Source organism: Motacilla alba, chromosome 1 (genome assembly GCF_015832195.1).
Source record: "Motacilla alba alba isolate MOTALB_02 chromosome 1, Motacilla_alba_V1.0_pri, whole genome shotgun sequence".
Taxonomy (NCBI): domain Eukaryota; kingdom Metazoa; phylum Chordata; class Aves; order Passeriformes; family Motacillidae; genus Motacilla; species Motacilla alba.
In genome coordinates this window covers 42,404,912-42,431,271 of record NC_052016.1, presented here as the reverse complement: position 1 = coordinate 42,431,271, position 26,360 = coordinate 42,404,912, and the positions used below count along the sequence as shown (strand labels likewise).

General features: G+C 37.2%; 1 protein-coding gene and 1 long non-coding RNA gene across 26 annotated transcripts in view; one reads left to right on the top strand and one right to left on the bottom strand.

Moving 5' to 3' along the window:
• The window catches only part of DLG2 (discs large MAGUK scaffold protein 2), a 981,924-nt gene that overhangs the window by 554,941 nt on the left and 400,623 nt on the right, over window positions 1-26,360 (bottom strand). The window lies entirely within an intron of this gene.
• LOC119702218 lies at window positions 1,489-11,005 on the top strand. Its single transcript, XR_005257287.1, has 3 exons — window positions 1,489-9,796; window positions 9,918-9,959; window positions 10,051-11,005. It is a non-coding gene; the product is annotated as an uncharacterized LOC119702218 (long non-coding RNA).

Here is a 26,360-nt window from a genome sequence, read left to right as displayed (position 1 = left end):
AACTCTGATTTCAGCCGTACTAACTTTATCCTCTATGAGTCAGGTTTTTTGGGGGTAGTCACTCTTAGGAGTCATGAGTATTAATTTAAAGAGGCCCAACACTGTTGTTGATTTGCTATTGCAACACCTCCGCCTTCCAGTGACTGCAATTAAGTACTGCAAAGGTTTACTGCAATGTGTGCTCTGAATGGGACATGAAGTGACAGGACCCTTACTTTGTTCAACTCTTTCACTGCTGCCAGTCTAAAAGAGTGAACATACAGCTCTGATTGTCACAAAATGTATGATTCTGTCTCTATGTTTTATCCACTGAGTATTGCAAAGTCATAAGTTAAAGTGATTTTAATCTGAACATGAGTGGCATAATTTTAGATTTTAAAAAATGAAACAGTTGAGGTTTCAAAAGATGAAAGAGATGGGAGAAAAAAGAGGAAAATATAGTCAGAGGCATCTATCCAAAGCTGTGAGGACCAGGCCATCATTTACTTGGCATTGAAAAAAGAGTTTTTATAGAACATAATGATTTAACTATAAAAAGAACTCTGGTGTAAACATTCTGAGATAAGAAAGAACAACTGCACCTTCCATCATATTGGTGATCAATCTATACAGACATATGTGATATTTTACTTAAATTATTGTGCAGCATATGGCAAGGATGCCGTTGCAACTTTTCTTTCAATTGTTACACAGATTTTACCATTTTTCTTTTTGAACAGAAAAAATATGTTACATTCTTTAGACTTCATCGAAAACTACTATTTGTTTATACTGTTGTAAAGAACTAAGATGTGGGGTTTCACCCCCGGATTGGGATGACCCCGAAAGATGGAAAAGTCCCTCCTCCAACCCGTGTCTTCGAAGAAAGACTCAGTAGTCTTCTGTTGTCTGTTCTCAAGGTTGTTTATTGTTGGTTATCTACAAGATTCTTCTCCCTGAGCTGCTGTGGCCCGTTCAGCAGCTCAGACAAAGGCACTCTCTGCCCTCTCAGGGGGCTGGTGCTATCTTTTATATCATATATTACGTACTACATGTTTATACTTTCTCTCCAATACCTACTATCTATATTGAATGGTGACTTTCTACTCTAAACCAATCTGTGAGTGCCAACACCACCAAAGACATGGAGGTTAGGAAGGAGAAAGAAAGAGGACAGGGCACACCCAAGTCCCTCCATCTTAGAACTCCTGACCCCCATGTACAAAACCTGGACCCCTGCGTACAAGGCTTAAAACCCCCCTGTACAGCACTCAGAAATCCTACCCTTTACTTCGTGACTACTTCTACTATACTATCTAAACTTGTGTGTGTGTGGCTTGTAATTCTTCATACAGAGTTGGTAATTTGCTTCACGGGCTAAGATCCAAACCCCACGTGTGTCTTTGGCTGCATGCCATGGTCTCAGAGCCCCCTGCCAGTGGCTCTGGCCATCCAGGGCACCCAGAGAAGAATCCTGGGTTCCGACACTAAGAAAGAAGTTCACGGGGGAAAAAGGAGGTAACAGTAAGTCAAGAAGTTCACGGGGGAAAAAGGAGGTAACAGTAAGTCAAGAAGAAGAAGAAAAAGAAGAAGAAAATGTCAGTGAAGAGATCAACTGTCTTTCCTAAGCCACATGTAAAAAAACCTCAAAGTAATTTCAAGTCTAAAACATGCCTGAACACATAAGACTGCTAACTAATATGATTGCTAACACTGGAATTAGTTATGTCCTGATGAGACTTCCTAGAAAGAATGGACTGCCATGAATTGTTCTAATAAGTATATACGAAGTCTGAAAGGATAAAGAAGGCTTGTCTAGAATTCTTTTTTATATGTCTAGTCATCACAGCATTCTATGAAAATAGCATTACGTGGGATGAAGAAAGACTTGAAGAAACTGCAGCATTACTAGAAGTTGTAGGCGAGAAAATTTGGAGGAGATTATTAATTTTCTGAGGATTGTGAAAGTTCTGTCATATATATGTGTGTGCATCTAATACATACAGGCGCAAAGCTGTACATTGGAAGTGCAGTGCCCCAGGTCCAACCCCCGGTCATCATGGGGATGAAAATTAATTTGCTGTGAAATTAAATTGGTATGGGCATGGGAGTATGGACATTAGGACTCCCTCATTTTATAGTTATGGACTGCTATGTGCATTGATTAAGCCTGAGGACAATTGTTGTCTAAGGTGCAATGGTTTTTGGGTTACCTGCTTTGCATATGTGGTGAGCCTGTGTCACAATCAGCCAAGGAGCTGTGCTGATATGGGAGTCATCACTCACCTTAAGCCCTAACCCTTTGCAGTAGCAGATGATAGCAGACTGCTTTCCTGGCATCCTCCACCCCTCCAGCCCAGACTTACTCTACAGTTGCCACCTCCTGGCTTGCAACCTCTCCTGGTACCCTCGCGCCCATCAGCTGCCCATGCACAGGCTGATGTCATTGTCCTTCTCGCCAATATAAAATTTGACATGCAGTGCATGGTCATGCAGATTGGTCACAGATCTGAGAGCTTCCAAAACAGCAGAGATGGAAAAGGTTCTGGGAAAAACTTAGCTCTGTTGGTTGGGATTCATGACTGTACCAGAGAATGCCACATTGCCCTGGGCATGTTTAGGCTCCATTTGGAAATTACATTCCTCACTTCCTTCTATTCACCTTTGGTCAAATACAGTCTGTCTCTTAAATGTTTTAAGCAGGAGATTTTTTAAAAATATATTTAGAGTGTATGTAGTCTAATTTTTCTTTTCACAATGCAGCAGGAAAAGGGAAGTACCTCCAATGAGATTGCAATGCCATCCACCTTCTTAAAATGTTCTATATTAAATTGAATTAAATCAAAAATACCATGCTTTGCCAATAAGTTATTAAATGTCTGAAAAAGTATATGACATTTTAAGGAAGCTGTTACAGACAAAATCACACTGTACCTCATATTTCAAAGATCTTTTAAAAAAGACCAATTGTTCTGTCAGGTTCATTGTGGAAATCCAGAGCAACTCTGCCTATTTCTCTGAGGCTATTGCTGGGCCCCTCACTGGGGCTGGTTGAGCTGATTAGAGCCCACAGGAGCCCCCTGTCAAACCCAAAAAGGACTGAATTTCAGCTGTAGCATAGTAATAAAGTTATTGGGTTGGTCAGGCAAGGACCTAAGGCTTTGTCCCCACATGAGGACAGAATTAGCCGGTAATACAATATCCTCATTAGTGCATGTTAATTTTGGTACTGCTAACCAATACTAGGCCAGGGTAGCTCCATTGCAATTATCTCTATTTCCCTCCCCTCTGCAGATGCTGAAATTAGTTTCCCCATCTGCCTCCCACTGCTCTCAGTCACATTTTCTGGAACGTCACTGCAGCGGTTGCTGCTCTTTTCTTGCGCCTCTTTTTTTCTGAGAAACATCACATTTCTGGCAAATTATTGACATCATAGCTGGGTACCCAAGAGATGCTGGTTCTGTTGGAGAGGACACACGATAGCTTGAACAAAAATTCTGATGTGCACTTGTCTTCGCTAAAGTGCTAGAAAATGTCTCTCCACATCTGACCTACTGTATCTAAACATCAGTAAACTTGATTAAATTTTCTTTCCTTTGACTGAAAAACAGTGTGTAACTGTTTGGAGATGTTGATTTTACACAAAGGGGTTTTTCCCTTTTGTCTTAAGGGCTTTGTGCCTTCAGTAGTTTTAAACCGCAAATTAAAATGAAGAGCAAGTATATGAAAAGATAACTCACTGGAGGTTATGTGCACCTCTGATCACACTCTCCAAAAAAATAAGGTGAAATAATTGCAAAGGCCAGTAAGACAGTATCACTCTTGAATGTATTCTCCCTGTTAATTCCATAGGGAGATGTCACAAATAGTCAGCAATATCTCATTCTACGCTGCTCATTCAGTTTCTCCAAACTCACAGAAGTGCTCTACAAAATGTCCTAGGAATGCATCTTATTAGTCTTATGTAAGAAATACAGGGTTTTTTTTTCCACAAAAATGAGTGCAACAGGAAAATGGAGTACACTAAAAATAATTTTTCAATTGAAAATTGAGGTACAAAGTATAAAAAAATATTTCCAGAATTATAAAAGTGAGTATTTGCTTAGAAATATTTCTGTAACTAAATGTCAAAATATAAACATGTAGAAATTAAAAATAAAGTCTTTTTTTCAGAGCACTGGAAGCTTTCAGTTCTTTGCTTCTTGAAATAATAGAAGAGCAGATAGAGTTAGCAGACTGTTATTCTTTACCTGATCTGAATAGGCATGAGATCCTGCCATTGAACTTAGATTTAATGAGTCAAACAGTGTGGTAAGATTCAGAAATATTGGATTGCTTCTCAGATTAAAATGTGTTGATTCTTCCTATTCTTTGGTCATTTTAATATTCTTAAGTAAGCACCTTAAAATTAAATAAAAAGCAGGACAGCAGACACTGCTCCAGAGTCAGGTCACTTTGGCATCACTACACAGCCACTTTCTCTTCCTAGATATTTTGTTGAATAACCGGTCACTCATCCTCTAGGGTCTTTTGTTTTTTCTTGGTGTTTTTTTTTCCATTCAGTCACTATCAGAGTTCATTGCTGTTGAGCATTCTAAAGTAATTTTGAAATAAACATGGTTCAAACTAAGCTGCTCTGAATGATACCGCATTCTGAAACATTAAAAAAAACCAAAGAAAACAACTTCCTTCCACAATCGTGTGAACGGTCACAATCTTTTCTTTCTAATATTTTAATTAATGACTACAGAACAACAAAACAAAATTTCTTTTACAGAATTGAATTTAAATACCTTTAAAAATCTCTAAAATATTCAAGGATGGCAAACCTATGGTACATGAACCGAATCAAGGCCATTAGAAAGACTCCTACACCTCACTGTTCTCTTTTCTCAGTAGCATTGGAGGAAGACAAACTATGTCATATAGAAAAGAAATCTGCACACAATGGTCAGTTTGACAAGGTGTGTAGTGCCACATCCTGGCTTTAGGTACCTGAGGTAACTGTTTGGCTATTTTAATTTCTAAATAAAATCCTCCAAAAGTCTGCTTACATAACAGGTTTGTGTGGATCAGAATGCTATTTTTCATAAATATCTCTCTTGGTGTTGTTCTCAAATTTAAATTAGAAGAGATTAAAACAGAGTATGTCTAATTTTCAGGGAAAAACACAAACAAACAAACAAACAAACGCAAAAACTTAGACTGCTCTTTCCAGGGTTTTTAATGAAAATTTGTGGAAAACATTTTCCTTAAAACTTTTCTCATTGAAATAGGAACCAAAGTGTTTTCAACACCACCAAGCCTGACAGAGTTCAAGAAGCATTTGGACAATGCTCTCAGGCACATGGTGTGAACCTTGGGGCTGTCCTACGCAGGGCCAGGATTTGGACTTGATGATCCTGATGAGTCCTTTCCAACTCAGGACACCCTGTGGTTCTATGAAATTGTCCACATGCATGCCTATCAGCAAGCTGGAGTCACATCAGAGGGTTTGCCCTTGTGGGAAAGTATAGGAAAGTTGATTTTTTTGGGTTTTTTTTTGGTTGGTTGGTTGGTTTTGGTTTTGTTATTTGTTTTTTTTTTTTTCCTAATATTAAACATTATTTTCAAGATATATTAAAAAAAGGTACACTTCTAACAGCAAATATTGGGAAATTAATGCATTTTTGTGTTATGGAAGAAGCAAGTTGGCAAGAGTTATGCGACTGAGAAAAGGTGATGCAGCTGGGCCAGCTGAAAGTTTTGCTTCTGGGAAAAGAGACTTCTGAGTTTATCTTGTTCTTAATGGATAATTTATCTTAATGCAAGTTTTTTCAAGTGCTTTCCAACAGACATTGTCATTCCTGAAAATTACAGTCAAGAAAATTGCTGCTTTAACAATTCAGCCAATTTCTGAAGTCTTCTAGTGATTGAGGTACCTGCGGATTGACTACTGATCACTCCAGCTCTTACAGTTTAATGCATCTGTGGCCATAATGACCCTACAGAGATATTGCTCCAGGTCCTCTCGCAGTGTCAGCATTGAGAGAGAGGTGACTCAGCAACCAAGTCAAAAGACACAATCCACCGTGCTCTTGATGGATGTTTTGCCTTTCATAGTGTCTAGTGCTGTGCTGGAGATGAAGCTGTGTTCCTGGGATATTTAAGGCAAAGTCAGCTACACTCAATTTATCAGAGAGTTCACCCAAAGACTTAAAATAATACAGACTGATAGAGATTTAGGGGAGACTGCATGAAAATATATCTGGGATTTATATACTTGCTAAGGATGCAAAACCATCTGCCTAGGTCACCTTAGGGTACACCTGGGAAAAGCTTGGTTAACTTCCTAAGCCAGAAAACATGCCAAAAAAACCCCAAATTGTTGAAGGCTCTGGAACATGACTATTTAAGGAGGTGATAGCTAGGTAGCAAAGTGGGTGCAATTTCTTTGGCCCCTCTTCACTCTTTCCACAAGAAATCTCCTAGTCTCTTTACAGAAAGTTCTGATAATAATGCAGATAAAAGCCAATACCAACTCCTTGTGCCTTTCACCTACAGTTTGCAGAAGTGGTGAAGAAATAAAGGAATTAAGTTTTACTTATATTTAGCAGCTTTTAACAGAGGTGCAATGAATCATCAGCTGCATTTCAGGAGAGAGTATCTGAAGTGCAAATACCAAGGTGCAACTTCTGACACTTCAAATTTTAATCAGGGCAGGAGGTGTTATTTCTTTTATTATTATTCTTCTAAGATGTGTTGAGATTAGAGGAATGCTGCATAGTATGGTTGTTTCAGAGCTTTGCCCCAAGGTCTTGCTTCTCAGTTAAAATCTTTTTAAGTCTCCTTTGCCATTAACAGGAACTCTAAGTCCAGTATTAAAACAATGAAAAAGTCACTAAAATGTTTCTAGAGGAATAATAAAGTTTAACTAGGAAGGTATGAACATATCTTTGTCTAAGGTAGCCTCTTCCAAAGTCTTCAAAATTCTTGAAAGAATGAAAACTCTCATTACCATCACCATTTGCCCAAAGCCACCTAACTCAGTAATTACAAGTAATGCTCATTGCATTTATATAGAGCTAACACCAACACTCAGCGTGATTTCAGTACAAAGTGCAGCAAAGATTCTCCTTTTCTAAAAGTGCTTGTTGGTTGTAGTGCTGATTCAGCTTCTCTAATTCTATACGTTGAGCACATACAGTCAGCGCTTATTTGGGATAACTTAATGTTAAAACAGTTACAAGGGATAGAAAGCAAAAACTGCAGGATTCCCACCAGGAGTAATTTAGGGTTTTTTGTGCAGACTCCTAAGGGTATAAATTGACACTCAGCTCCAGTTTCTGTAAAATAGCATCCAATGGTCAATATGCTGAAAAAAATGCCAGCATACTACATTAGTTTCTGAAATCTGTACTTGATGTCATGTCGTAAGGTAAATTCAGAATAGAATTTGTAGATCACACTTGTTTTCAGTTAATTGCACTAATGACTGCTGACAATATGATATTAAACAGTAGTATGAATGTTACATAAGTAGCTGTTCGAGGACATTTGTGATCTTTTCCTATGTCTACACAAGACAAACTAGACTAAACACACTGACTTTCTTTTTTTCTTTTCAAAACTTCTGTTTTGAGAAAATATCTATAAAATAATTTCATAGAATCATACAATATCCTGAATTGGAAAGGACAACCTAGGATCATTGAAAACCAACTCCTGCTCTGCACAGGACACCCCAAGAGTCCTACCATGTGCCTGAGAGCATTGTCCAAATGCTTCTTGAACTCTGTCAGGCTGGCGCTGTGACCACTTCCCTGAGAAGCCTATTCCAGTGCCCAACCACCCAAGGGTCAGGAACCTTTTTCTAATATCCAACCTAATCCTACCCTGACTCAGGGTTCCTAGTGTTCCTTCGAGTCCTGTCATGAGTCAAAAAAAGGAAAGAGATTGGTGTGGGCCCCTCCACTTCTTTTCATGAAGAACTTGGAGACCCTGATGAGGTCTCTGCTCTGTCTCCTCTTTCCCAGGCTGAACAGACCAACTGGCCCCACCTGCTCCTTGTATTGCTCACTCTCTGTAAACTCTTTGAGAGAACAAAATCCTGTATTTAACAGAAGTACCTTTTGTGTGTCTGTAAACAACATGAAGCATCTGTATCATCATCTACATGGCAATAAAAGAAAAGTAACTTTTCATTCAGGTGTAACAACATCAACTTTTTCTATTATCATCAGATAAGTATTGAAAAGTTTCCCACAGATGTAGGATTTCCTATATAGGTTTAACTAATGGAGGATTACAATACACAAAAGTCATTGTATTAATGATGTAATTGAGCACCTCCCAACTAAAGCAGTGCCCAGAGGTATTTCTCACTCATTTCTGCAAATTTTATACCAATGTTGTGACCATTTCCATCACATGGTAACTATGAGACTCATCTGGCTACTGTGTTTCAGTACTGTGTGTCCCACATGAAAGATGCTGGAATAACTTCAGTGGTGGTCCAAAAAGATGATGAGTGGCTCAGAGCACACAATATAGAGAGGTTGAGAGAGGAGTTTGAACAGCCTGGAGAAAACATAATTCACTGGACAAAAAGTATAACAGGGGTGGTCAAGCACTGGAACGGGTCACCTGGAGAGGGTGTGAAGTCTCCTTCCTTGGAGATATTCAGCACTGCACTGGACAAGGCTTTGGACAACCTCATCTAACTTTAACAGAATGTAATTTCAGAACTCAAAGTTGTTTCTACTTTGGGTGGGCATTGCACCAGACAACCTCCAGAGATCCAATTCAACCTAAATTTTTATACAATGCTAGGATTTTTCAGAAAATAAGAATTTAATATTTCCTCATAGCCTGAAGGACTATACTTGGTAATTTTTTGACTTTTTTAAAAAAGGGAAATGTTATAAAATCAATTCATCAGCCTAGGGGAAAAAAAATCTTTGTCAGTGGAATTCAAACCCTGAAAATATTTCAAACTTTCACACATTACCCCTTCTTTTCTTTAAAGATACATTTCTACAACAGTATCACTGGGAATGCTATTTTCATAGCACAGAAAAATATTCATAAAACCCAAAAATTTTTATGATAAAATAATTACAGAGGAAAAAATGAAAGTCTCTTCACTTTAGGTGTTTTTCTGAGTCACTGGAAATACTGGTATTCAAATTTTTCAACAGTCCTGCCAAAATGAGGAAACAATGAAAGATTATTATTTGTATAAATTATATCTTGCTAGGCTTAATATAAAATGTAAACCCAAGAAAAGGACTCGAGCAGAAAGAGATGCTTTTATGAATTAAGTTTTACAGATTGTTATAACAGTCAGTGAACTCAATTTCTGAACACAAGAGCAAATTAATGAAAATGTAGGTCTTGCACCATTGCTTTTCAGAGAAGCCAAGACCTCCTCAGAGAAACAGTGACAAGTCCTATATTTGTAAAGCAGATGAAGCACTTCCTTTAACTCCCAGATGTCCTGAATCCAGATTTCTATCCATGAACTTGTGTAGAAGGAAGAGTGTTATCATGACCTACAGAAGCTCTTTTCGTTTGTTGGCCAGTGCCCATTGTATGCTGAAGGCTGTTCAGCACAGCCTTTAGGTGTTGGGGTCTTTCAGACATAGATGGGGACTTGTACTACACCAGTTCTGATGGGCGGTACAGAGCCTGGCATGCCAGGCAGCAGTTGCTGACTCCTGGGAAAGAGTCAGCTGCAAGCAGAAAATATCAGCAGCTGCAAATAGAAAATGAAACTACTGACGGGAAAGAAAAAGAGAAGAGCCTTAATGCAATATCCACGGAGCTGCAATCTAAGGTAAGCCCTGTTTTTTGCCCTAGAGCTAGAGAGACTTGCTGAGCTACCACAATCTCATTAGTGACCAACAGCAGAAATAATCAACATTTGCTCCACTACAGCCAAATCCTCTCTTTTCCAGGTTACAAAGGCTACCCTCCTTCGTGCAAGCAACATTTTAATGGTAACCACTTCCAGACCCACTCAGGACACAGCTTCAGTCCTTGTTACAGATGGTTTAATGTTTTTTTATATTTATCTCTTCATTTTCCCAGTACACCTGATGGTGGAAGAAAACCAAAAGCCGTCTGAACCCCTGGACACTGAGCTTGGCGTGACATTAACGATGTGACATTTATGGAGCACCTCCAGAAACATCGGCCAGATGAGTGCACAGTGCAATATAGGAATGATCTTGGGAAAAAGCCCAAGCTGCAGGGAGAAGAAGAGGATGATAGCAGTCCTGGCATCATCAGGACTCCCTCCATGATTTCCCAACACTGGACAAATCCATGTCTGAGGTGGTGACATTTAGCTCTGCCTGCCACAAAGCTCTTATTGAGTTTCCATGCATTCAGTCTGCTGTCAGTGCAACATCTGGAGCTCTGCCATGTGGGAAGGAGCCCATTGCAGTGGGAAAATAATTTCCATATCTCCAGAAGCCAGCATTTCCCATGCCACAGGGAAGTACATTAGCCATATCTGTTCCATTCATTATTCTAAATAATGCAGAAATGAAAGGAGCTTAATACCCAGAATCCCTTTTTTGCAATTACTGCCATTTTAATTGCCCAGTATAAGCCATTTTCTCTAGGTTGCTGCGGCCAAAGAATATGAAAAAATAATATGTAAAGTAAATATTTCTGTTTAATATGTGTTTAAATTAGAAAAAAATCCTCATCTAAAATAGTGTAACAAGTCAGTAATGGCAAAAACAGTGACGAAAAGAAAACAGCATTTACTGATGTTTTGTTTCATTGTCTTTTCCTGCAGCCATTATGAATATAAATCCTCCTTTAAAAGGAATAAAAAAATCTTAAATCATCATCTATTTCCATTAGCTGGGGAAATCAGAAAAAAAATTAAATTGCTATGGAATAAAAGGGTCCAGATTCAAAGCAGAATATTAAGGAATAGGGTAAAGATGAACTCTGAGTTTTGTGTTTTAATATATTCACTGTAATTTAGGAAAAAAAAAAACTTTATTTGAAATGTTGTAAATCAAATGCACCCAAGTCAAACAGCTGTTTTTTTAACTCAAAACACACTGGATAGTTGATATCAAATGCTGCTGGCATTTTGTCACATTTATAAGTCTTAATTTACATATATGAACCTACTTGCACTTTATAGGTGTGGAGGTCAATTATTGCAAGCATAATTAACATCTTACTGCCAAAATTTGTTAAGCTATTAAGGCAAAATGAAGATTAGAAAAACAGAGCATAATAACTAGAAGCTCTATTAAGGGATGAGTAATAAAATCTTGGATCTGAAAATCTTGGCTCATTTACAATATTGTTGGCTCCAAGAAAAAAAATTATTTGATTTAATGAAATCAGAAGTAGTAAAAATTACAGAATTCTACAACATAAAAGAAAAAATGTGTGAAGTTCATATAAATTAGTATAAAAAAAAATTAAAGTAAGTGTTTCACAAAGAGAAACTGATGTACATCTCCCAATAGCCAGAGAATGAGTGGGGGGACTTTTAGGAGCTGCTTTTCAACACCTGCAAGGAGGTAACCAAGAGGACAAAGCCAAACTCTTTACCCAGATGCTTCGTGGGAGAACAGACAACAGTCATCCACTGAATTGGGGGAGGTTCCATCTGGACCTCACAAGGGGGAAAATAACTTACTATGGAGTTGATTAAGAACTATGAAGTCAATTAACACCAGAGTCCAGTGAGGTTGAGGGATCTCAACTCTTGGAGGTTTTCAGGATATAGCTGTATTGCCCTGCTCTGATTTCGGTGTTGACCCTATTTTGAAGAACAGGTTGTACAAAGACCTCACAAGGTTCCTTCCACTTCAGCAGTTTTGTGGCACATATGGTGATGAGAAAAAATAAAAACCAAGGCGGAAATTTCAGTATTGAAAGAAAGTAGATGTATACTATGTGTCTGTCTTTAAAATAGAAGCACTACCAGTATTTATAGTCACAATCTCTTAGAAATGGTAAATAAGCTCTGTGCTTGAAAGAGGAATAAAAATCAAAGGTCTGCATCTGAGATGCTGATTGAGAAGTGGGCGTTTAGGCAAATTAATTCCCATATATTCATAATATAACCATATTATAGTTATTGACTTTAAAAAGTCCTTAAAAGCCATTAAAATCTTACAGACTGAGAGGAAACATGAATAATAAATGATTAAAAAAGCACTTTTTAAAAAAAAGAAATCAAGTAAAGCTGAATTTAGGTCTGAATAGCTTTCCAACTCAATGTCCCTTCACAAATTCAAAATTAAATTATCCATAAAATCTTGTTTTTGGAAGAACTTTGGAAGAATATTTAAACATATTTCATATATTAAGTAACCTCTCCCTGGCACCCAACTCAGTTATTTTGGGCAATAGGATCTACCTGTGCTACACCAGTTTTGTCATAAGTATGAGATTATAAGAGGATGTCAGAAGTATAAAGACTGATGTCATGAAATAAAAAAAGGGTATTGCTCACAAGCCAAGGAAACCAATGAATCCCTAATGTTTGGTGTTTTCAGAACATGAAACATAGTGGAGTAAGTCTGAAAGTCTGGATGAATCAAGCGGAGAGATGTCTGTTTTGTACAAATTCTTTCCGTTTTTACCAGTTGCTGTTTTGATTCCAACGTCACCTGGACTCATAGAACAGAAAAAGTGAAGATGTCTTCTTGCCCCTGGCAGTTTTGAGAAAAAGGCCAAAATATATTTTTATACACCAGGCCTTCAAAACCTTTTCCAGAGAATCCACAGAAAGAACACAAGTTACAAGAACAGTTGCAAATCTTAACAGAGTTCACATATTAAGTGAACACAGTAAGGCAGACTAAGATATGCATTTTCTGCCCAAATATCACTTTTTCAAGTAAAAAAACTCTGTACACTTTCTGTCCAAAAAGATGATCTGAACAGCTGAACTGGTTCATTATTGTAATAGAGAAGTAGAATTAGCATAGTAGAATTAGCTTTTCAATGGCAAAAAACTTGACCTCTAAAGGTACATTAATAGTATCACACTCACACAGATAGTTATAACCACTAAAAAAGTCCATGTCTAGACACACTTTCCAGCTGAACTGAAAGTTCCTTATCTATTCTTACATTAAGCAACTAATAAAATATTCCAAAATTGAGTTATAATTCTACCATAATATGGGTGCAGCTGATGTTGAGGTAAGGAGTGATTAGGAAAGTCATAGTGGAATATAAAAGCTGCACAGCAACTCTTTGAGGGATCATAAGAAGCCTATTGCTATATCTGATCCTTCTTCAGAAATTTAGAAAAAAGCGCATTGAAAGAAAAGGAAGATTCTCAGCTGAATAGAAATTAAAGAAAACTGTTGCTAACTGTTTGCCCCAGATTTTATGGAAAGCAGGTCTTCCTGAACCTGTTTGCATCATTTGTTGAGCATAAGACTATGGCTGACAAAGAAAACTGTCAAATGTAAAATATTCAGGCTTCTGAAAGGCTACTGCATATGAAGCAGTTAGAAAGTTAGCACTACTAAATAGCATTAAAGCATGGATTTAACAGACAAAGAATTGACAAACTGATAAATAAAAAGAGTAGTCAACAGTAGAGCAACATGATTTGAATGAAAATGTCTCTAATGTACATTTGTAGCTATAGCAGCACATCCTGCACTACTGAACCATTTCCTGAAATTTTCTGCGATACATAAAGGTGCTTCTGATGAAAATTTTGGATGACATAAGGACTGCTCAGGTCAGGAATACTGATGGCTGAGTTTGAGATGTCCATTCCCCCTAAAAGGATGGGATTCCCTCAACAAATAAAAGTGCTTGCTTTGTAAATATTGTTAGAAATCTGGCTCACTGTAAAAGCCACCTGTTTTTGTTTTTTTGTTTTTTTTTTTTTTTTTTTTAGCCAAAGGACAGAAACAGGCACTTTTAGATGCCTATGCTAGTTTGCTAGTTCAGATAAAAGTGCCTATTTCTCACCTCTGATCCTAAAGAAAACACAGGCTCAATCAGGAACATAGTTGAAATTACTCCAATTTATTTATTTTTTCTTAGTACAAGTAAGTTATATATTTAGAACTAAAGAACATAAGTCTACAGAAAAAGGGTTGAGCATTGGAAAACAGGGAATCCAGAAATAATGGAAGGCTTGTGACAGGTGAGCAAAGAAACTCCTGCCATGTGTATGAAAAGTGAAAACCATGACAAACCAGGAATGACCTGACAACAGGCATGACCTGACAACAGGCATGACCAAAACCAGGCATGACCTGACAACATGCTCTTGCAGCCCAGAAAGCCAAACCTATCCTGGGCTGCATCCAAGGCAGCATGGGCAGCAGGGTGATGGAGGGGATTCGTCTCCTTTCTCTGCTCTGGTGAGATCTCACCTGCAGTGCTGCGTCCTGCTCTGGGATTTCGACACAAGAAAGATGTGGATCTGTTGGAGTGGGTCCAGAGGAGGCCATAAGGATGATCAGAAGGATGGAGAACCTCTGTTATAAGGACAAGCTGAGAGAGCTGGGGTGATTAATTCTTGATAGGAGACCACTCTAGGGACCTTCTTGCAGCCTTTCACTACCTAAAGAGGGCTTTTAAGAATGATGGAAATAAACTTTCTAGCAGGGCCTGTAGTGACATCACAAGGAGAAACAGCTTTAACTAAAAGAGAGTAGGCTTAGGTTGGAAATCAGGAAAAAAAAAGATCAGGATAGTGAGAAAAATGCAGTGAAAGATGTTGCCCAGTAAAGTTGCAGACACCCTATCCTTGGAAGTGTTCAAGGCAAAGTAGGATGGGTCTTTAAACAAGCCTGTTTTGTGGTAGGAGTCCATCGTAGGAGGATTGGAACTAGGTGACTTCTAAATGTCCCTTCCTAGCAAACCATTTGATTCTGTGATTCACTGCTTGTTTTGGAAAAAAAAATTAAATCACCAGATATAAATCTCAAGAGCAATAGATCAATCCACCAAGGGCAATACAGAAGCACTTTTATTTCAGCAAGCAATTTACTTTAGCAATTTAGAAGAAATTTTATTTACTAAACAATAACTGATGCAGGGATACTACATAAAAGTAAAATGTCTACATTTTAATAAGGACATTGTAAATCAAGACCAGAAAAAGAAAATATTCAAATGATAGGGAAACATTTTTTCGGTAAAAGCTTTAAAAGCATAAGATGCTTAACTTTCCATCTGCTGACTGAGAAATTGAGTGCAAATAATTATTTTATAAAACAGAAGGAGCTATAACAAAAACCACTGACTGTCAACTATTGCTGGACAACTTTACACTTGCAAGGTGAGGAAAGGAACCAGCAGAACAGACTGCCCAAGGAAGTGATGGCATCTTTTACTTGATACCTTTCATGACTGAAGGCTTTGCAAGGAGATATAATCCTTTGAAATACAAATGTTCTTTATTCCAGTGGAAGTTAAGGCTTAAGGAAATCTGACTAAATCAAATGAATCTTCAAGCAGCTCCTCCTGGCCTTAAACTCCCTGAGTCTTTCTTCCTATGGATTGATGGGTGGAGAATAAAGATGAGGCAAGTACACATGTACTGAGTTGCACTTCTGCCACAAGACCTGGTGACACCAAGTCCCTTAATTTACATATGAGCATGTTTCTTTCTAAAGTCATTTAAACAGACTGTGACAACTTGAAGCTTTAGCAGCATGTGCCAAAGAATAAAGAAAAGAACATCAGAAATCTGCTGCGAAGAATATAGATGGATATACGAGCAGTGTCTGGTTTTGTGATCATCTACACAAACACAAAGGAGCACTTGGAACAGTGATAAGAGGCAAACCCCCAGAGTCTGCATCTGAGAAGATTTGTTAGATGGTCAGATCAGGAAGATTGGCAAGAACTGCCATGGAGAGGCAGCAGGTGGAGATCACAATTCAGTAAGTAGAAGTCTCTCCTTCCTCCATCAATACTAGACTAATAGTGTGATGTGGAGCTGAGGGCAGCATCATAATTCTGTACACTAGCATACTAAAAAAAAAATGAATAGCATTTTCTGAAAGGTTAGATATTTTAATCCCAGTGTCCGGGGTAACACTAATTTAAAATTTAAATTTCATCAGTTGATTTTCCTGACAGTTTCACTTATTTTTACTTCTTGTTATGAATTACATGCGCTGTTCAAATAGTTGATTGATTTTTCCTCAGATATCTGTCAGATGCTTTTCAGTGCCTAGAAAAGTTTTCTATATATACTTATGACTCTCTAAGTTCTTGTGCTGATGACATCACCTGCTAGCATGCAGTAACTCAGAGAGACAGCAGGAGATTTCAATCATACCTCCTAGCTGTGTGCTAGGAGGCAACCAGGCAAAAAAAAAGATGTTATTTAAATCACACACAAACAATAAAATTGTTCACTTGAATGAAAATTACATCAGAAGTTAATAATAGAATGGCTTGGATCAAAAAGGACTTTAAGATAAGCTAGCTCCAGCTCCTCTGCCATGGGCGGAATCATGTTACACTAGACCAAGTTACTCAAAGTCTTGCCCAAGCTGGCCTTGAACACTTCCAGAGATTGGACACCTACAAATTCTCTGGGAAGAAAATGCATAAGATTGATCACATACTTGCATATCTTTCTATGTTAATTCTTTTCTATTCCGTTTTCATTAAAAAGACTGGCTAATGAGAGGCCTGAAAATTTAGGACAAAGCATTTGTCTATTTCATGCACATTAAAAAGGAATGTGTGCAAAAAGAGGTGACTGAGAATAAACACTGAGTTCACAGCTCTCCAGTCTGTGCTTCCAAAGAGAAGTCATTTCAGCAGAAAAACACAACACCCACCCCTTCCCCTGGCTGATACCACCACCCACTCTGTGACTCGAGTCACAGATTCCTCTGCGCTGCCTGACTGCCACACTTAATAGAGGATGATCCACTTTCTTTCTTTGTAGCTTATTAGGTCTGATTAAGAAGACGTTTTTTCCCACTGATTCTCAAAAAATCAGTCCTTCAAGCTTCATGCAGATAATTTTGTGCTTTCTCGGCTAGCATCAAAAATGTGTTGGTTCATAGCACCAAACCTCAGAATTCTTATGTTTGAAATATATAAAATATATATTGTTTATGCATACAATCCTTAGTGTTGCAGGATCTGAAAATAATACCAATACCTCACAATATTTTTTACAAGCAATATTTGCTTCTGAAGCACTCAGATCATTAAATCTGAAGGCAGCAGAGATAAAAAGCTTGTTTAAGAAAAAGGGGCCAATTAGGTTTATTAACTAAGAAATGGTTTCAGTGGAGAGAAAAATATGGAAACAGGGCTAAGAAGGACATTATAATATCTTTTCTAAGGGAAAGAAAAAAAAGAAAAAAACCTGTGAAAAATACAGATCAGGAAAAGTGCGACATAAAAAGGAGGTGAATACTGAAAATGCACTATACCATCTGGATAATGCTTGACATCAGCAAAAGCAAACAAGAATCTAAAGGAATACATGTTCCTAGTTATAATGATACATGATATAGATAGCTAGTAGAATGAACATAACTCCTGAAGTTGGATTCTAATTTCCTTGCTACTCCCCACTTTTTCAGTTACTCATTACATTCTGCTTCCTTCTGGCAGCATCACATCCTTTCTCTCTGACTATGCATTTAGAAAGTTCCTGTCACTACTATGTCCTGAAAGTGTTTCACAGCAGGGGAAGATCCTTACAGAAACCACTGAGAAAATAGGTCACACCATACGAGAAGAAATCTTGCCCAATTCCACAAATATTGTCAGGGTATCAGCCTTAACATTTTAATTTCCTCTGGCCCATGGAACATTTATATATAAAACTACACTAAAATCTCAGAGAGTTTGGGTTTATTAAATACCTCAACTGTTTCTCAGTATCTGACATAGCCATGCTAAAATAGTAGTCACAGCTTTTTTGGCAGCAGCGGAGAAAGGAGGATGCAGTTAAGCATCCTGAAGTGATCAGTGGCCTAGACACACTGAAGGCTGGATGAAGGTTGCTGTTAGAAAATTCTATGTTTATGAAGATGATATTAGAAGTGTTAAAACTTTTTCCCCATGTCTTGGAACAGGGAACCACATCTAGTTTTAGATTTAGTATATAAATTGGTCTAGCCACTAGACTGAAAAGCTGTACCACTAGTTTGATCTTGAAATCTCACTAAGGTGAATATTAAATTGCATCTCTTTATCAGTTCACCCAGTATGTACAACAGTAGTAAATTAGAAATATTTTAATTGATTTATCCCTTGGGGAATTGCTGGTGTGTGGTTTTTATGAACTTTCTCACTGTGAATAGACAGCACTTGCAAACGATGCATTCTGAGCAGCCTAGCAGGACTAAACAGAAAAAGTCTTGGTGACATTTTGCATTTAAACAAAATCTCACTCTAAGACAGAATGACACTAACAGGGAGCAGAAGTTTCAAATTACCTGCTCATAACACACTGCTGAGCTGCTTTGATATCTTCTCAGTGTAGAGGCTAAGATGAATATTGCTCTTTGAACATTTTAATGCATATTAACACGTGTCTTCTGTGACAAATTTGGACACCATCTTCCCCTTCCGTCTTATAATATATGCAGAGGTGTCAAAGAGTATATGAATATGTAAATATGCAGATAAAACAACACTCAGTGTGCTGGGCATCTGTACAGCTATAAGCAATGTAAAAATGGAGTGTCTATTTAGCTGACAACAAACTTATAAATGTCAGTATTTAGGCAGTATGATATCAGAAAAGGGATTAATAAGATTTTATCACAAGTTTTGGTCAAAAGTCTCTAATAATCAAGGTTTATTGTTATTTTAATTATGGTAATTGAAACCATACAAATCCAGCAATACCCAAGTTCAATTAAATGAGAAACAGCCTGCTCTCAAGAAAAACAGGGAGATGGGCAACCAACATACTTAATTTGGGAAGATATTTTCATCAAAATCTAAAGCATAATTTATGAGGAAGATGAAAATAGCAAATATTGCCCATGAGTAGAGCAGCAGAACAGATTGAATACTGTGCATCTGGTTGAAACTGTAACATGCTTAAACAAGGCATTAATTAGAATTTCCAGTAGAAGTTCCATTTAGTTAAAATATTTAAGTGCATGGGATATGTGCACATGATATGCATGCATTCCAAATTATTAGGGCAATTTTCATTAAATCAGTATGCTTTGGAGTGCTACAAAAGGCTTACTCTGATTCCTTTTTTGTGCATCATTTGATGCCAGAATTATCATTAATTTCTTTTAACCTCTTCACTCTCACAATATCCTTTCAGCCAGGTTTGCTTGATCACCTCTCCAGAGTGAAATATACATTTTCTTTAGAGAGCTGAATATCAGCAGTGCTAAAATCACTCAAGAATCCTGCTGTATGGTGGAATGAGACACGTGAATGGGCAAGGAAAAGCTGTGGAGAGCCAGTTTGTCCTGCTGAGTGGTGAGGGAGGAGCACTGCCTGTGTTAACCCAGTTCCAGTGCGACCCTGTAACAAAGATATGCTGCAGTACATGGCATGGCACTCATCTCTGGCTCTGGAACACAGTTTCCTCCAAGAGACCAATGAGAATAGGATATTTAATGTGCTAGCATTTTCTGAATAACCTTTTTGAAAACAAAATATCCTTTCTAAGGACTCATAAGGCATTTTGTACTGAAACAGAGGAGTGGCAATGACTAAGGAAATACTGAAGTCAGCGCAGTTTGACTCTTTACTGACTTTTTGGAACAATCAACGTCAGCATGTTAACACAAGATGGAAACAAATTACAAGACTTGAATAAGCCATCAACTGGAAAGTCTTTATCTCTCCCTATGCAGTATGTATGAAAATCTTAAGTTTTATGACAGTAGTGACTAATTTTAAGTGAACAGTTTACAGCTAAACTAGCACAGCTGCAGTGTTCAGCAGCACTCCACTGAACCTAGTTTAGTGCACACTGTAAAATTTGTGCTTACTCCACAAAGCTATTTATACTTCCTTCACATCAAATAGGTACCTAAGGATCCATAAAAATATTCCTTTTAATCTGTGGGATACTCCTACATCTAAAAAGACATTTGTTACCTGGTAAATCTGAATTTAAAGCTGAAAGTTCATAAAATTATATTGGATTGAAAGTTATTTCCCTCGTAAGACTCTGAGACACCACTTGTCCAAAGCCTTAAAATCTGCTTTTCATCATGATGAGTTGCAAGAGAATTGAGGCACAACCTTTTCAATGTGACTGCTACAAAGAGGTTTTCATAATAGCTAACCCCCTCTTAGATTTGTCTCTCAGATTTCTCACTATGGTAAGAAAATCATCCAAAATTCTCCTCCTGAACAAATCATCTAAGAAATACAAAACCACAGAGATGAACTAATAGAAAATCCACATCTTTTCTATGAATTTGACCCATTTTTTTCTCATGTTACTTCTCAACCTCCTTCCTCTGAATGACATGCTGTGCTATGCCATTAGATCTACAGAGCCTCGGCATGTTAGAAATATCAGCACCGTGACTATTTATGGTACTCAGGCAGCATAAACAGATGGTTTGTGTACACACAATCTCACACTGTGCTCAAAGATTCACAGAAAGCCTGGAAAGAGGAAGGGTTTCACCATGGTTAGAACTGTTGGTCAACAGCTACATTTAGCTCAGCATCTTTCAAGAAAGCAACCGACCATTTTCTCCTTCACCTGCAAGTGAATCTAAGCTTTGTTTAGCCTAAGACATGCAGTTCTAATAATCCATAGAGTCACCTCTTTTTCCATAATTTCCATTGCCATCCTGCTCCTCATTTAATTTCAAATTCTCAGCTCTGTAAACAAAGTGCAGTAGAAAGTATCTGCAATAAGCTTGTAATAAGGATATATTACAGGCTCAAGACAAACGCTTCAGGCATCAGATTAGATGATTTATAGCAGCTAGGTTTGAATAAGATCAATGCTTTAGTCATCCAATTGAACACAATTGATATTTGGATGAAGTTAAGGTCACAGTTAACATACTGTAAAATGTATTTTTCTTTTGGTTTTTTTTTTTGTTTGTTTGTTTGCTTTTGGTTTTTTTTTTTTTTGTTTTTTGTGTTTTGAGTTTTTTGGAGTTTTTTGTTTTTTTGGTTTTTTGTTTTTTTCCAGAAAGTTCATCACTAAAAAGCTCTGGATTATTCTGCATTACTTCTCACTTCAGGTGACTGTCTCAAGTAAAGACAGCCTAGGAGCAAACTCCAAATTTGCCCTCTCCCATCAGAGGAATTAAGCTGAACTAAGCAAGTCCTCTACCAATATAAGGTTATATACTGATCTATCTTTTAGATCAGCAGTCTCTACAAACTGAGCAGAAGAGCCAGCAAGAGTCAGTTTAATTTAAGAGGGTCTCTGAACGATGCTCTGAAAGCCTGTGAGGACACATATTTCTCTCCAGTCCCAAAAACTGTCACCTAACTTGCAACTGGATAATCTCAGCAGTTATACAAAAAATTAAAAAAAAAAAAAAAAAAGGCAAGAAGAAGCAGTCCATCAAATTATTCAAATTATTATGCGGAATCATTCAGCTGATTCATGAATATATTACACAGCTATAAACACACATTGTTTATTTATATTATGCAATATTCCAGCCTGTTCAATAACATAAAATGCAATAAATCCTGTTGTTATATATGTGACACCTCTTAACTGCCTCTAAATGCCTGCAGGGTGCTGTAATATGGAGCACTATGCCAAACCTGTATATTACTTTAAATATTTGTTTCACCAACCAAATGCTCCTTCATGCTATTCTCTCCTAGAATTAACTTTGAAATGTTAAAATATCTTGATTTATAGCAATTTAGAAAGTATTTCAATAGCCTGTTTCCTTACATGGCCATGGCCTGTGCACTAAAATTAGAGCCACTGAAAAGAAAAAAAAGTTGATGCCAAGGACATGAGTTCTCATGTACCTTTAGAAACTGGAATTAGATCAGTTTTGAGTTCTCTGGTCCACTGATACTGAAGAACCACAGACAGGCACTTGAATAATAAATTCTTTGGGTTATTTAACCAGAACATGAGATGCCTGACCATACTTATAGTTAGAAAGCAATCTGTTTTAGAAGGTCAGAAAATTCACAGAACAGCAGAAACAATGAAAATGTCCTGTGTATTCATTTTTCAGAAAGAGTCCCTTTGCATGAACATGCTGAGCCCCCACTCACATAGCCTACTTTTTAGCTTGAGCAATTCATTACTTGAAAAAAATCAGTATTAACAAATAATGAGTTACACCATATGAAGCTGTAGGAAGGACAAGTTACACAACAGACACCACTGTAGGGCATAGAGAACTTCTCTTTGCCTACTAACATAAACATTAAGCCAGGAAGAAGAGTATGTTTTGCTGCAGCTTATGGGGTCTCTTTGCATCATACCACCCAGCTAACCCTATAAATGAGATAGCATTGTGTTTTTATGCACAATAGCTTGATGTAACTATAAGTTTTATTTTTGCTGTCATTTTAATATTAACTTTTTCTGATTTCATGGATCTCAAGTACCTCCACAGGTGCACAGATACTGCAAGTTTTCACATACTGTTGCCACATAAAATCACGTGTCTTTAGATACCTGATAGATAATATAATAATACAGACTATTCCTTGACTGGACAGTATAATCCTTGACTTTTCAAATCTGTGAATTTGCTGGTGTCATCTGCTTCAAGACAGAAAAAACCTCAGTCTACCTCTCCAGCTTTTCCCATGTTAACCAATAAAAGCTGCCGTCTGGAATATGATGTGGTTTAATCTTAGTCTTGCTGCAAATATTGTTGCATCTCTATGAAACACAGTCAACACATAAATAAGAAACCAAGAGGAAAGAAACTTCAACCAGTAGACATTATGTACCCTGTACTCAGCAAGCACTTTTTCCATAGGCTTATGAACATTTATGAACACATTTTTCTTCTTTCTTTACCTCCATTCCCATATTTTTCTCACATTGCTCAGACTCACTTTTCCACACATGGCGCCTTTCTGTAGACCCTTTTCACACATTCCTCTATCTTTTTTTTAATCAATCTCTTCTCCAATATACCCACTGACACTCTCTTAACCCAAGTTATCTTTCCAAACAGATACACAGACCTAGAAGGAAAAGTCATCAGTGCTATTAGGACGATAAACTAAGACAACTAAGGTTTCCATCTTTGAGATCAATTACTCATAAAAAAGCCACCTCTTTCCCAGCAACTAAAGAAGGCAAGTGCTGACATTTATAGAACAACTTTGGAATTTGCTCAGCAATCACCTAATTTAAACTGCTGAATTAGTAGGAAGTAGGGCAGGAAACAGTAAACCTTCAAAACATTAAAAAAAAAATCTTAGAGCCCATGAAGTCACCTGGTTGTTTGAAAAATTATTGGAAGGCGTTTATACCCTGTAAGCATAGGCAAAATTTCTACCTGCTGATGCCAGACTGCAACCATCTCCAAATTACACCAAAGACCAGTGAATTATATTTAAAAACTTGTTATGGATCTAGTTGGTTTTGGTTTTTTTCCCATTACGGCTTGGAATGGCCTTGTGAAAGCCCTGTTAGTTCTTCTATAGAAGATTTTAAAAATAGTTATAGCCAGAAGTAAGAGGATCTAGAACAAGTTTAGCTAACACACTTCCAGGCTGATGCACCAGGCACTTGGCCTAATGTGGGAACACAACAGTGGAAGACCTTTTCTTTCCACCGAAGGTTTTTTTGCAGAGGTAAAAGCAGTGTTAAAAAGTACTTTAGGATCATCAGGGAAGAAGTTTTATTCCTTTTGTCCCAAAGCACCTGGTACCCTATGATCATGTGGAATTTTCCTTTGGCCACTTTCAGTATGTACTTGTGGACCCCTTTTACAAGTGAACACTGACTCCTTTTCTGCATGTTACAAGGGCTCAGATATTTCCCAAAAAGAAGAATAAAACTGGGCCTTCTTAGATCAGTTTCCCAACAGGTTGTCAGGAGTGGCACTTCAATTATGACAGTGAAACATCCTGCAAAGCTGCTTCTTTATGATCTGTCTTTAGAGTAGTAATCAATTTAAAAACAGAAGTTGTATTAAACCATCCCTGGAATTGTTCAAGGCCAGGCTGGATGGGACTTTCAGCACACTGGTCTTGTGGAAGGTGTCCCTGCCCATGGCAGGGGGAGTTGAAATTAGGTGATCTTTAAGGTCCCTTCCAACCCAAACCATCCTATGATTCTGTGAGTCTATTAAAACTTATCAGTAGTTTGTGCTTTCTTAATATGTTTTTGTACCTCTTCTGTCCTACTTCACCTATTTTTATTTTTCTCCTTTACTCAGTTAAGGAATAGTTTGGGAGAGGGCATGTCTTTTCATTCTGTGTTCCAACGACACTGTTGCCTTACACAATAGTTCTCAGTCTTCTGAATAGATATAAAGACAGCAGGGAAAAAAAATCTCAGTCAGAAGAAGTTGATTTTGTACACTTTGTTAACACTGGTTAATTAAAAGTTCCTTAATGGCTTGAAAAATAGATTTTTAATTTTTCTTTTTTCACAAGTTTGGCTTTAAGATTTCACAAAATAATTCTAAATGCAAGTTATGTCAGAAGAGATATGTCACTCAAGTTTACGCTAATTCCTATATTTCATTGCAAACAATATCTGAAAGCTGTACCATCATTGGCATCAGTATATGATATAAAAAGTTTGTAGTGTGATTATGCCAACAGGGACTTGTCAAGGTCAGGGGAAGAGAAGGCAAAATCAAAGTGAAATGTTCAAGTATTTCAAAGTTACCAGAAAAAGTAGCCTGGCACTGTAGGAGTCAAAATGAAACAGAGGAAAGGAAAAGCTGAACTAAACATTAAGAGTGATCAAGGTCTGTCTAGGAAACAGAGGGTGAAATTTTAAAGTTTGGAGCCTACAATGTTAAGTCCTTAGCATATAATTGCACTCTTCAAAATCAATCACTAATAAATGTCAATTAAAGTCACAGAATCACAGAGCCATAAAATTACAAACTGAGTTGGAATTGAGCTGGAAGTGTATCCTATTGTTCTACTCATTTTCAAAGTAGAACTTCAAAGTTGAAGCAGGTGTCTCAGAGCCCATACTATTTTAGAAATAACTTCAGGTCCTTATTATTTTAGAAAATTTTAAAAGGAACTTCTTTAAAAATTTAAATCCAGAAGTTCCATGGGGTTTAAGCTGAATGCCCATTTAAGCTAAGAAAAATCACAATTCTTTTCACAGCACTTCTAAGCAAAATGCAAGAATCTCATTATTGGAAACTCAGTATTATGAGTTAAACTACATATTTCTGAAGGTGCAAAGGCTTTCAGGGGAATCCTAGAAACCCTTGGATTATAGGGCAGAAATTAAGCACGAGCTGTATTTTGCTTGCAACTGCAAAGTTTAAATATGTAACTGAGAAAAGGTTTATTTGTCAAAAAAGCCCTTTAATTTTCAAGTTCCTAGAGCCCAAGTGAGATATAACTCTTCTAGGATAAGTAGAATATATTGTAATTATATGTGTATGTGTGTGTAAAGATCTAAGCCAACTCTTTCAATAATGGTTAAGATCTCCAATAGCATGGAAGGCTTATGTGGTAAAGCAGCTCTGCATATTCTATCTCTCAACAAATACTGTGCCCTGTAGAAAACCAAATCATAGAAAAAGGGTAATTTCATTCATTCTCTGGGTACTCTCTATTACAATTAGAATAATTTTTTTTTGGCATAGTAGAGTTGGAACAAACTGTATGCTTGTCTCATAATGGGATGCTGAACATGGAAAGGTCTCTTAATTGTGTAGGCTTTATGGAATTCAAAGTCTTTATGTCTGAAATTTCTGCAGACTTAACTATGGATTAAACTAAACTCAGCCATCCTTCATTTGCAATTTAATCAGCAACAATGTGTTTTGTAAACAAGTGAAAAAGTGCTGCTTATTGAGTTGAGTGCGAAAGACAGAAAAAATTCTCCCATCGTAAAACCTCACTCCCAGGTGAGTTAATCCGTTTACTCTTAATTGTTTCTTTTTGTTCTCTAAAATCCTCCAAGTTACCTACTGATTCCTATATATCTTTTCAGTACTTTACTGAAAAAAGGATCGGAATAAAAATGTGCTTTTAACTGGATTCCAACACTGAGATAAAATTTTTAACCAAACATTTTCTTTTTAGAGACATAAACACTTGACACTATAGTAAGCTCTATGTTTCTACTGCACAAAGAAATTAAAGAGTACTCATTTATATGAGGGTCCTTGAAACACAACTGTACTGTAAAGATATCATTTTATCATGATCACTTCTAGCCTGCAAAATACTTTTTCAAATAACATACAAAAAAATCACCTTTGTAGATGTAAACCTCCAACATTTTTATAAACAATTAAGAGACT